This window comes from Vicia villosa, linkage group LG1, assembly GCF_029867415.1.
Source record: "Vicia villosa cultivar HV-30 ecotype Madison, WI linkage group LG1, Vvil1.0, whole genome shotgun sequence".
NCBI classification, from domain to species: Eukaryota; Viridiplantae; Streptophyta; class Magnoliopsida; order Fabales; family Fabaceae; genus Vicia; species Vicia villosa.
The window spans coordinates 193,928,642-193,941,957 of record NC_081180.1 but is presented as its reverse complement, the minus strand read 5'-3'; positions in this window follow the sequence as shown (position 1 = coordinate 193,941,957).

Genomic DNA, 13,316 nt, shown 5'->3' with positions numbered 1-13,316 from the left:
TCAAGTCGTATCATTAGGATTTTACATCCGCGACAATTCTATTCACATTCACTTTGCATTTTACAATTGTCATAATATTCATGCATACATTACATCACAACTGCATAGTCAAATTAGGCTTTTAATCGTGAGAATGCCCGAGTCATGAGGGCATGAACTCAAGTTTCCCCTGCAAGTCCTGGAGAAACTTTTTCCTGCAAGACAACGATCCATGTAGAGAAATTTCCCCAAGCAAGTCAACAGATGGTAGTCTCCCTCAAGGAGATAGTTTGTTCACTTTTGAAATTCCTTTGCCGAGATTCTCCTGCAAAGCAACATTCAACAGTCTTTTTCAGATAAGATAGTCTGCTTCGCATTTTGGGCTTCCCCAAAAGTTTGGCATTTCCCCAGCAAGGTCGAGAAATGCCACCTTCTTTTTCGTCAAAGAAAATAATTCAGAATCTCCCAGCAGATCGACAAATGATTCCCCAGCAGAATCAGTGAATGGTAGTCTTCATCCAGAAGATAGTTCATGATCCCCAGCGGAGTCAACAAATGGTAGTCTTTCCCCAAGGAAAGACAGTTTGTCTGTTAAATACTCAAGAGATCGACAAATGGTAGTTTCTTCAAACAGTTTGTCTGTTTCAGGGATGTTTAGTTCCCCACAGAGTCAATAAATGGTAGTTTTCCCCTTAAGAAAACAGTTTGTTGATTCCCCAGGCACCAATCGACGAATGGCAGTTTTCACCCCGAAAACAGTTCGTCTGCCTTCAAAACAAAGTCATTAGCCCCTCAAAAAGCATGGGCCCATATGACAATCTTTCAAAGATGCCAGGTCAAAAGGGAAGATGGCAAAGTTTCTTTATTACCATCAAATGGTATCTCATCTCCAAGTGCTGATGAGAAGTTTGATGAGGAAACAAACCCTTGAAGTTTCTTTATTACCATCAAATGGTATCTCATCTCCAAGTGCTGATGAGAAGTTTGATGAGGAAACAAACCCTCGAAGTTTCTTTATTACCGTCAAATGGTATCTTACCTCCAAGTGCTGGTAAGAAGTTTGATGAGGAAACAAACCTTTGAAGTTTCTTTATTACCATCAAATGGTATCTCATCTCCAAGTGCTGATGAGAAGTTTGATGAGGAAACAAACCCTTGAAGTTTCTTTATTTACCGTCAAATGGTATCTCATCTCCAAGTGCTGATGAGAAGTTTGATGAGGAAACAAACCCTTGAAGTTTCTTTATTTACCGTCAAATGGTATCTCATCTCCAAGTGCTGATGAGAAGTTTGATGAGGAAACAAACCCTTGAAGTTTCTTTATTTACCATCAAATGGTATCTTACCTCCAAGTGCTGGTAAGAAGTTTGGTGAGGAAACAAACCGTTGGAAATTTTCTCTTTATCTGAGATATTGTCCAAACGCAACTAAGACCAGCTTCGAGATTTGGACATCCGGAACGAGAGGAGGTTGTTTACCTTTCTCTAAGTATCAACACTTAGTTAAAGAAGATGGATTGCGCATCCTACATTGCCATCCATTCACCAGAATCCACATCAAGTATTTCTGCAGGAGTTTGTCTCCTCATCCCCCGCCAAGTGCGACAACGGGATCAAATCATGCAAAGATTTTATCAATTACAACATCTCAGGAGCGCCCAAAATTCGGGCATTCTTTGATATTTAAGTCTCTTTTACGCAGGAGAGATCGAGATCTCAATCTCTCTCCCTCCAGATAAAAGAAACTTAAATAGGGGCATCTGTCATACCCTAATTTTTGACCCCCCCTGAGATGACATATCTTCAGGATTTCTCATCAGGTCAAGACAAGTACCCAGAGCAGTCATTTCTCCATCTGGTACCTAATCGAGGATGCTCAAAGACAAGAAAGCTCAGGCAAAGGATCAATCAATACAAAGACTAGTCTCTAATACAATCATGGGGCTCAAAAACTTCACTTTTCTCATCTATGATTGATTAGACATCCAGTCATATGAGTACAGGTTTACTCAGGTCACCAGACTAGGGTTTTGAGCCTATCAAGGACTGAAATCAGGGATCACATTTGGGAAACCCTAAAAAACCTCAGAGGGTCATTCAAAGACATCAATCATCTTCAAATAACTCATATTACAAGGTCTACTGGACATCACACTTCAATTCAAAGTCTACAGTCATTATTTTCACATGGTCGACAAATTAGGGTTTTGACCTAATTCACCAAGATAGTTGACTTCTGATCAGGGCATGAATCCAAAACTCAAGACATGATTCAAGGATCTCTACTACCTCCATATAATCCATTTATATCATCCATTTGGGGAGAAGATCTTATTTCTACACAAAAGCCCAAAAATTCACTTTGTCAGGAAAAAGTCAACTGTGAAGGATCATCATTGACTTTTAAGGTTTTTGGTCAAAAAATGACTTTCAAAGATCAATATCATCAATATATGGATGTCAAAGTCATTTGGCCAAAGAAACTCAAAGAAATTCATCAAGGAGCGAAAAGTCGGGAATTAGGGTTTTTGAAGGCATGGTGAGATCTCAAAATTTCACCTACACAACTCAAAAAACTTCCAACATGAAAGTTGTAGATCTTGCCAAATAAAACAACATCTTACAAGGGAACTTTTTTCAAAAGATCAACCATTTATGAAGTTTTGGAAATTTTGAAGTTTAGGTCATAAACACTTAGAAATTTTTCTAAGTGTTTTAACCTAGTTTTCTTCCAACTTTGGCCTCATTTTTCACAAATTTCCCAAAGGATTCTGAAGAAGACATAAACTAATGATTTAAAGTAGATGTTTAGGGCTTTCCAAATTGTGTTCAACCTTCTCAAAATTCAATTTGAGCTAAGAGTTATGCTTGTTCAAAGTTGGCCTCATGAAGTAAAATTATAGGACATGCATCATTTTGGAACTTTGAAATTTTGTGCACATGACCTCAAATACAGATGCTACATGACCCATAATACATCTGCAAACATGCCATGCATTCATTTTCACCATGCCATAAGAATTGAAGAAGATTCTAAAAACAAGAACATGTGATTATGTAATGATTACATTTGTGAATTTATGGCAAATTGATGAATCACCCAAGGAATCTTCTCACCAACCAATTAGAGCTCATTTCTGGCTCAGAATTGTCCCCTAAGATCAAGCAAAATCGAGGGCTAGGGGATTGATCAAATGGAATCAAAATTCTCATCATTGCATAAGAGATATTTGCAAATTTCCTTCATGGCTAAGAAACCAAATCAACTTCACTAAGGAAGCTCACTCCTCTGCAGCTATACTGATCCATTTGCCTATAAATACAGATGCATTCCTCATTCAAAAACACACCAAAGCAACCATATTACTTGCTTTCTCTTTCTTTTCTTTTGTTCATTGTTTTTCAAAGTTCTTTGGCAAGAAGAATCGATTTCTTCAAACCAGAGCTTATCTTTGGGAAGTGAGCATTCTAACATCTCAAGGGAGGTCATTTGAGGTGATCCAAGCACCTGGATCACTTCTGTAAGTGGAGGAACACCATTGCTGCTCTCACTTTGGAGCATTTGCAGTTGGAGGTCCATGGAGTAATTCAGGAGGTTCTGAGCCAAGCCAATCATCCAGGCACACTCCTCAGGTCATAGTGAAGCTAACCAGATGGCTGCAGCCCATCTGTAACTCTAAATTCAACACCCTCCATGTTCACTTGAAGCTGAAATCGAGGGAGGTCCATAGAACAATTCAGAAGGATTCAGGCTATAATAAACACCCAGTTAGCATCATTGAGTCTCAGGGAAGCTATTGAGATCATTCATTCAAGCCCAGGTGCTCTCAATCATCCTCACGACCTTCAGTTTCAGAGGTAAGTTTCTGAACCTCACCTCTTTAATTTAAGCACTCTTTGTGATAAAGCTCGATTCTATCTTGTTCAGCATCATCAGAGGATTGAAAACCCTCTATCGTCATTCATTTATCTTTCAGCATAGCCATTTAATTTGATTTTTAAGTTTTAGGGTTCTTCACGATTTCTGGTAAATTAGTTAGATGTAGTTAATATAAGTACATGTTAGTTACATATTTAGAATCGTGAGTAAATTTAGAGCAAGTTTGGTCTTTACATCTTTGCAAATGGTGGAGAAATGAGCAAGTTCATAAATTTGAAATTTGAGAGCTTGAGGTTGAAGACGAAGATGGTGGTGGCGCGCAATTTTCAAACTCAGGTCTAAGTTTATTTTATTTTGATTGATACCTGTTTCATTAACGACTAAAACGTGATAGCCCAGTGGTAGAGAGTGTTTGTGTGTTGCGCGTGCCCAAGGTCTGGGGTTCGAATCCCCCTCGCCCCAGACTTTTTGATTCTTTTATTTTTCAATGATTTACTACTTGTTTTAAAACATAACCAAATGAGTGCAAGTTACTTTCACCATGCGCGCGCTGGCCCAGTGGTTTGGTTTTGGGTGTGTGACCTAAAGGGCGTGAGTTCAAGCCTTGGTGAAGACATTTCTATATTTTTTACCACTTTTCACACTTATTTCCTTCACAACTTCACATGAATATTTAACCTATCAAATTAAATCATTTTCACTTCATTTTTCACACACTTCTTATTTAACATATCTATTTTGTGAATAATCAAAAAATCATAAAAATATTATTTATTTCATGTATTTTTATTAGGTTTAAAATAGTATGTTTTAGGTGTTTTCTTAAATACTTGAATACATATTTTTCACTTTGTTTTAACCTAAATCATTTTGTAAATAATTTTATGATAAAACCCTAATTGTTTAGGTCTTAATTAAGTAAAAATCTTTATTTTTACTTTAATTAAGTTGACTTTTGTCAATTCTCAAAGCTGTTGTCAGTCTCCGATTAAACGGATGATTAAGGTTTTCAAACAACAAAACCTTGTATCATTCCAGATCATTTTTTTTAAATTGCTTTTACACCAGTACTGTAAAGTACTGGGCCTCTAATAGAGTGTAAGTCCCAAAAACCTTCTCTTCTTAGCTTGCTTTCAAAACTGTATTTCCAAAATCTTCTTTCTGTTTTCAAAACATTCTTCTGGTATTTGAAGGGCATTATTCCCGGTGAAACTCTTCAGATACCTATGTGACCTTTGTCCATCTTCACTTCTTCTGTTTTTCAAAAAAAACCATTAACTGTTCATCATATACATTCAACTGTTATCAACAAAAACAATAAAAATACTGTTGAGGCTCTGTACATACTTCTTCAATGGCCTCCACTCCATCCAGGTTAGGCTTTACAAGCTTTTAATTTACAGTCTTTATTTAAATTACTGTCAAATATAAACTGTGCATATATTAGTTTAGAACTGCGTTTGAGTATAAACCTTAGGACAGTTAAACTATATATATATTATAGGAATATGACCTAGGATTGAGAATGTCTTCCCGGTGAAGGCTCTTTCCTAATTAGAGATCTGTAGTTCAAACCCCCAAGATGAATTATTCCCGGTGAAACATCTTGGTAAAAACCTTAGAATCCAAATATAGGACACATCCACCCAAAGAGGAATTATTCCCGGTGAAACCTCTTACCCATTTGCTTAGAGCCAAAATAAGTTCAAAACTACATAAGCTTTCTCTTGTGCTATAACAAGGACCCTCGATTAGCCTCCTCTTGGGCTTTGTACAAGGACCCACAGGCTTCTTAAAAGCATTTCCAGCTTCCTCTTGAGCTTGTATACAAGGACCCATCAGGTTTCTTATAAACATAGGAACAGGTCTTTAGTCACCTTTTAGCCTACCCTGGTGAGTTTCTTCCAATTTAAACCAGACTTTAAACAAGCTAAGTTTGTCTCAATTTTGCATTGAGTACACTTTTTGGAATGAGAGACATGGACAGTCTCTGTCACCCTTATCTTCATCAATCTTCCTTAGCAGAGTCTAGGATCCATGTTTGATCATCCTCAGCATTGAGTCAGCCTTCATCTTGGGCTTTAAACAAGAAGTCTCACTAGATAATCTTTCTGCCATCCATTTTAATCAAAACCCCTGGAAAGGGTTAGCCTCCAACATCTGTCTAAAATGTCAAAATCCCTGGAAAGGGTTAGCTTCCACACATTCCTCCATTTTAATAAAAAACCCCTGGAAAGGGTTAGCCTCCAAAGTCAATTAATAAAAAGAATGTCAAAGATAAATAATTTCATTCTCTTAGGAGATAATTTCCCCAAAAGAGTCAAAACCCCTGGAAAGGGTCAGCCTCCAAAAAAACATGATAAAGTCAGTCTTTTAACAGACAAATTCACCAGCTGAGTCAAAATCCCTGGAAAGGGTTAGCTTCCAAAGAAAAATAGTCTTTTAATAAATAAAACCTCCTCAGTAGAGTCAAAACCAACAAAAACAGTTAGCCTCAACCTTGGGCTTCATACAAGGCACCCAAACAATAAAACTCCCCTGTCAAGAGTCAGCCACAACCTTGGGCATTGTACAAGGCAGATAATAGAGTCTCCCCAGTGAGTCCTTCATCACTCAGTAGCCACAACCTTGGGCTTTGTACAAGGCAGATAAACCATATCTTTCATGTGTCAAAGATTCCTAACACTTAGGATCTTTCCCCATATAGTCATCAATACTTAATTCATTTAAGAGTCCGCCACAACCTTGGGCTTTGTACAAGGCAGAAAATAATGTTTTCCCTAGCAACAGTCAGCCACAACCTTGGGCTTTGTACAAGGCAAATAAATAGAGTCTCCCTAAGTAGAGTCAGCCTCAATTCTGGGCTTTGTACAGAACACAAAAATACCCTGTAATTAATCCCCAGTGGAGTCATCTCCCAGAGTCAATAATATTAATTAATCAATCAAAAAAAGCCTCAAGCTTGGGCCTCATACAAGCCAGCTAAAGTCAAATCTTTTATACAGTAGATAGACATAGCTTATCTCCATAGAGAGATATTTTTACTACTCTACCACATTCAAACAAACAAACATTCCATTTTTAATCAAGTCTCCCATTTAGGATTTTGAAAGGCATGAGCTGGCAGTAAAACCCAGACATGTGGTAACTTTCCCTAATTTGGATGAGCATCTTTCTTTCATTTAAGAGGCATTTGACTGGTATACTTGCACATACACAAGTAAGGTCCCCCTCTTGAATGAAATGAATTCAGTTATTCTGTCACTCCTTTAAATGTTTGTGGTAGAATAGTACAAATACCTCTCTGTAGAGATAATTTCATGTCTCTTTACTGTAAACAGAGATTTAATTCCAAGCTTCAACCTTGAGCTTCAAACAAGGCACCAAAAACAATTAATTTCCCTAGTTAGTTCCCCGAACTACATTAAGCTCTGACTTCCACTAGGGATATGTAGGCATGAGGTTCACAAGGAATCTCAGCGAGCTAATAAAATACCAAAAAATAGTCAGTTTGTCTGTCTGTCTGTCTTTTAAAATCAATTCAATTCTCTCTCCTAATACAAAGGAGAAACTTTCCCAATCATAGCAATAAACACAAACACAATGACACAGAGAAGGTTCCTGTAGAGTACTACAGATATGTAGGGTGTTTAAACACTTCCCTATGTATAACCGACCCCCCGGACTCCAGAATTTCTAGTCTAGGTGTAAATCCCCACACTTAGCAAACTCCTAGGGTTTAGTTGAGATCTTTTTTCCCCTTTCCTACTCATAGGACAAATAAGAAAGTTCGTGTGATATCGTAGGAAGAACTGAAACAAAATTCATCCCACCACGGGCGCATTCTCCTTCCAAATTTCGCGTGAAGGGTTTAGCGTGCCGTCCTCCCAAGTGAAACGGGGAGGTAAAAGAAAACGACCACCACAGTATGCTTGTTGAGTTTGCCATGAATCAAAAACATCTTTGTGAGGTGTGGTCTTGTATTCACATACTCCCCCTTTTTGATGATGGCAAACCGGTAGTAGAAGCTTTGGCACTAAGTGGTAAAAGCTTCCCCGTACACTCAGCTGAGCTCCCCCGTACACTCAGCATCTATTCACTCAACTGAGCTTCCCCGTACACTCAGCATCTATCTCCCCCTTTGACAACATCAAAAGAGATACAAGAAAACAGAAGAGGAGAGTAACGAGAGAAACATAGATAAAACGCTAGCATTCATAGTATAATAGATAAAAGGTAGATAGTGATAACATGAGAGCCAAACATGTTTAAAGGTACACTTTAACATACATGATAATCCAAGAGATTAACAAAAAAAGGCACAGTACGACAATATGTAAGAATATAACATAATGATATTGAAATGAAATGCAATAATATGATGATATGATGGAGAATGCATCCTAACGCCTGCCCCTTCTTCCTCTTCCTCTTTGAAATGTATGAGGACAATCCTCTTCAACTTGTTCCAACAAATCAAGCACAGATAGATTGAGAGTGTTGAAGCTTTGGCTTTTGTTGGCATGATGATGCAATGCCGTTTCCTCAAACTGATTCTGTCTTAGAGTCGAGTTGGAGGCAAAAGTCTCAAAATCGCTTTTGTGGTCAACAGACCCACTTTTGGAAATTTTTGACGCAGTAGGTCGACCTAATGTAGAGCTTGGTCGACCTAACAGGAAGGCTGTTAAAAAAATTGCAGTTTAGGTCGACCTAAAAGAAGGGTAGGTCGACGTAACTGGGAGTTTTAACAACATTTCTGAAAGAAGACTTGGTTAGGTCGACTCAGAGACATATTAGGTCGACCTAAATCCCAAATTTTTTGAAAATGCTCTATATATGATGTGTTTTTGCCTAGTTACTTTATGTATGTTTATAGTATGATATGCTATGATTGATGATGAAGCACATACATGAGTGCGAGAGATATATGAATGAAGTCACTATAAGCATGTTAATTGATAGCATATTATAGTCATCAATAATATTTTTGGAAGTGAACAACAACCACGTTACCGCCTTCTCAATATGTAGGTGTCACCGTTTAGTGGAAGCCTTTAGTCATTGTGGAATGATGCCTGGCTTGATAATGAACTACCTTTACACTAAGAGAAATGTTAGCTTGAGAACAACCAATATATAGATATAAAGTAAAGGAATAACTTTAAGAGAAAACAAACGTAATTAGCCCAAATTAGAGATATCGAGTATCCCTAATTCCCTACGAATGTTGAAGTATTGCTCCGTTGCTAGAGGTTTGGTGAAGATGTCAGCTAGTTGCTTCTTGCTTTCTACATGTTCAAATGTAACGTCTCCTTTCTCTACATGATCTCTTAGGAAGTGATGCCTTATTTCAATATGCTTGGTTCGTGAGAGTAAGACAGGATTTTTACTCAAGTTTATGGCACTTGTGTTGTCGCACATGATAAGTATACGATCAAGCTTAATACCAAAGTCAAGAAGTTGTTGCTTGAGCCATAATATCTGCGCACAGCAGCTTCCGGCAGCTACATATTCTGCCTCAGCAGTAGATAATGCAACCGATACTTGTTTCTTGCTATGCCAACTTATCAACGAATTTGAGAATAGATGACATGTTCCACTGGTGCTTTTTCTATCGGATTTGCAGCTAGCAAAATCTGAGTCGGAGAATCCTACCAAATAGCAGTCATTTCCCTTTGGATACCATAGGCCATATGTAGTAGTTCCGCGTAAATATCTCAGAATTCTTTTGACAACTTTTAAGTGAGATTCTTTTGGACAAGATTGATATCTTGCACACATACACACACTAAACATAATGTCTGGTCTTGAGGCAGTAAGATACAATAGTGAACCTATCATGCCTCGGTACAATTTCACATCAACCTCTTTACCTTTCTCATCTTTGTCAAGGTTAGTATTTGTTGCCATAGGTGTGTCAATCTCCTTCGCTTCACTCATTCCAAATCTTTTGAGCAGCTCTGTACAGTATTTAGTTTGACTTACAAACGTTCCATGACTGAGTTGCTTGATTTGTAGGCCAAGGAAGAAATTTAGCTCACCCATGAGACTCATCTCAAATTCACTCTGCATAAGCTTAGAAAAATCTTTGACAAGTTTTGCATTAGTAGATCCAAATATAATATCATCTACATAAACTTGGACTAAGAGAACATCTTTATCTTTTCTTTTAATAAAGAGAGTAGTGTCAACTTTACCCCTAGAGTACCCTTGACTAAGAAGAAATTTGCTCAAACGTTCGTACCAAGCCCGAGGGGCTTGTTTAAGACCGTATAGAGCACGTTTCAGCTTATAAACATGAGTTGGATACATGTAATTCTCAAAGCCGGGTGGCTGAGCAACATAGACTTCTTCATTTATATAGCCATTTAGAAAGGCACTTTTAACATCCATTTGGAATAGTTTGAAGTCTTTAGAACACGCATAGGCAAGTAAGAGACGAATAGCTTCGAGACGTGCTACAGGAGCGTATGTCTCTTCATAATCAATACCTTCCTCTTGATTATAACCTTGGGCAACTAATCTAGCTTTGTTTCTAGTAATAACGCCGTTTTCATCAAGTTTTTTACGAAAAACCCATCTAGTGCCTATTACTTGATGATCTCCCGGATGAGGGACTAAGTCCCAAACATCATTCCGTTTAAATTGGTTTAATTCTTCTTGCATGGCCATTAGCCAATGCTCATCAAGTAATGCGTCCTTAGCATTTTTCGGCTCAACTTGTGAAACAAAAGCAAAATGATGACAAAAGTTACTTATCTTTGAGCGTGTTGAAACGCCCTTTGAGATGTCTCCTATTATGTTGTCAATTGGATGGTCTTTCACATTTGTCCAGGCCTTAGGAAGTTCTTCATTGTTTGAGATGCTTTCCTTTTCATTTTCATCATGAGACTCATCTTTCTCTTTCTCAGCATCTTTCTTTACAATATTTTCATTCTCATCTTCCTTATCTTGGACAATGTCTTCAGTGGATGGACCTGCACCATTAAACAAAAGATCTTTCTCGACATATTTTGTATAAGATTCATCAAAAGACACGTGTACTGACTCTTCTACTATAAGTAATCTTTTATAATATACTCGATATGCTTTGCTAGATTGTGAGTAACCAAGGAAGATGCCCTCATCAGCTTTAGCATCGAATTTACCAAGATTATCCTTACCATTGTTCAAGACAAAACACTTGCAACCGAATACATGGAGATGAGATACATTTGGTTTTCTACCTTTTGGTAATTCACAGGGAGTTTTGTTCAGTATAGGACGTATTATTATCCTATTCAAAACATAACATGCGGTGCTAATCGCGTCAGCCCAGAAATACTTAGGTAGACTACCCTCATTCAGCATTGTTCTTGCCAACTCCTCTAGAACCCGATTTTTACGTTCAACCACACCGTTTTGTTGTGGTGTTCTAGGAGCTGAAAAGTTATGCTCAATTCCATGTTTATCACAGTATTTTTCAAAAAGATAGTTTTCAAACTCTCCACCGTGATCACTTCGAATTGCAACTATTTTGGTGCTCATTTTATTTTGACATAATCTTGCAAATTGTGTGAAAGCTGGAAAAGTTTGATCCTTACTAGGTAGAAAGATTGTCCAACAAAATCTAGAGTAATCATCGACAATGAAAAAACCATAGATGTTTCCACCTATGCTTTTAGTCCTTGAAGGGCCAAAAAGATCCATGTGAAGTAGTTCAAGAGGGCATGATGTTGAAACCACGTTCTTTGATTTAAAAGAGATTTTTGTTTGCTTTCCCTTTTGACAAGCATCACATAGATGATCTTTTGAAAACTTCATTTTAGGTAAGCCGATTACTAAATCTTTTGTGACAACTTTATTAAGTAAGTCAAAATTTATGTGGGCGAGACGTCTATGCCAAAGCCACGAGTCTTCGCCTAGAGCAACTAGACACTTGGTACTAGACTTGGATACCTCATCCAAGTTTATCATATAGATGTTGTTTACTCTTAAGCCGTTAAACATAATATCTCTTTTCTTAGTATGTTCTATTGTGCAGCCAGAATTTGTAAACATTACTTTAAAATCTTTGTCGCACAATTGACTTATACTTAAAAGATTATGCTTAAGGCCTTCTACTAGCAGTACATCAGTTATAGTAGTGGTAGAGGGGTTACCTACACTTCCTTTACCAAGTATGGCTCCCCGATTGTTATCTTCATAGGTGACATACCCCTTTTTCTTTGCGTGAAACTCAACGAAAAGAGATATGTCTCCCGTCATGTGTCTTGAACATCCGCTATCAAGGAACCACAACCTTTCGGCAATGTCAAGACACTTTTCCTGCAAAATTAATTTAGAGAGGGAGGTCCCCAATTTTCATTGGGTCCTTGGTAGTGAGTACATAATTTGTTGCACTTGGGCAACCATTGAAATACTCCTTTAGGAACTAAAATCCTCCTAAATTTGCATTTTTCAATGGTATGACCCTTTTTGCAACAATAATGACAGGTAATATGATGAGAATATGCTGTTTTGCTAGTTGATACTTTTGGTACAAAAATGTATTTACTATATAAAGGAGTATACGATCTTTTGAACTTATTTGGATCAACCGCAAAAGTCACTTTTGGTTGTAGAGCCTTGTCTAATTTGGCTTTTAGATCTCTTACTTCTTTTTGCCAAATGTGACATGTCTCACAACCAAACCATGATGTAGGATCTATTTCAACTTTATCCTTTTGAATGTCTAGCATAGATTGTTTTAAAGCTTCCATATCCTTTTCGGTTTTCTCAACTTTTGATTCAAGATATGAAAAGATTTTCTTATTTGAGGCCAAAAGTTTGAAAGCTTCAATTGCATCTCTATGTAATTCTTCAAAAGCAAGTTTTAGTTGAGAATGAGATACCTTATCTATGAGTTCAGGTTTAAGATGACTTACAACTTTCTTTTTCTTGTGTTGATGAGCCATAAGGCATAAGTTTGCTGATTCTTCTTCATCGCTTGATGAGCTTTCACTAGATGAATCACTTTCCCATGCTATGTAGGCTCTTTTAGATTTGTTATGACCTTTTCTTTGGTTCTTCTCTTTTTCCTTCTTAAGATATGGACAATCCAGTTTGTAGTGACCGGCTTTCCCACAATTAAAGCAAGGGCCTTTGATTTTTCCTTTGTTATTGTCATCTTGTTTGAACTTGTTTGATTGCTTTCTATAGTTGATCAAGCCTTTGTCATAATGCTTTGCTCCATTTTTCTTTAGATATTTGTTGTATCTTCGCACAAACAGTCCCATTTCCTCATCATCGGAGTCTTCGTCATCACTTGTATCACTATCCTCTAGCTCTTGTCTTGAGGTCTTGGAACTTGAAGCCTTTAGAGCTATTGACTTCTTCTCTACCTCTTTCTCCATGTTCTTCTCTTTCTTTGCCCTTTTCTCATGCATGTCAAGGCATTTAAGGTGTTGTTCATGTTCCTCTAGTTTACCAAAGAGAGT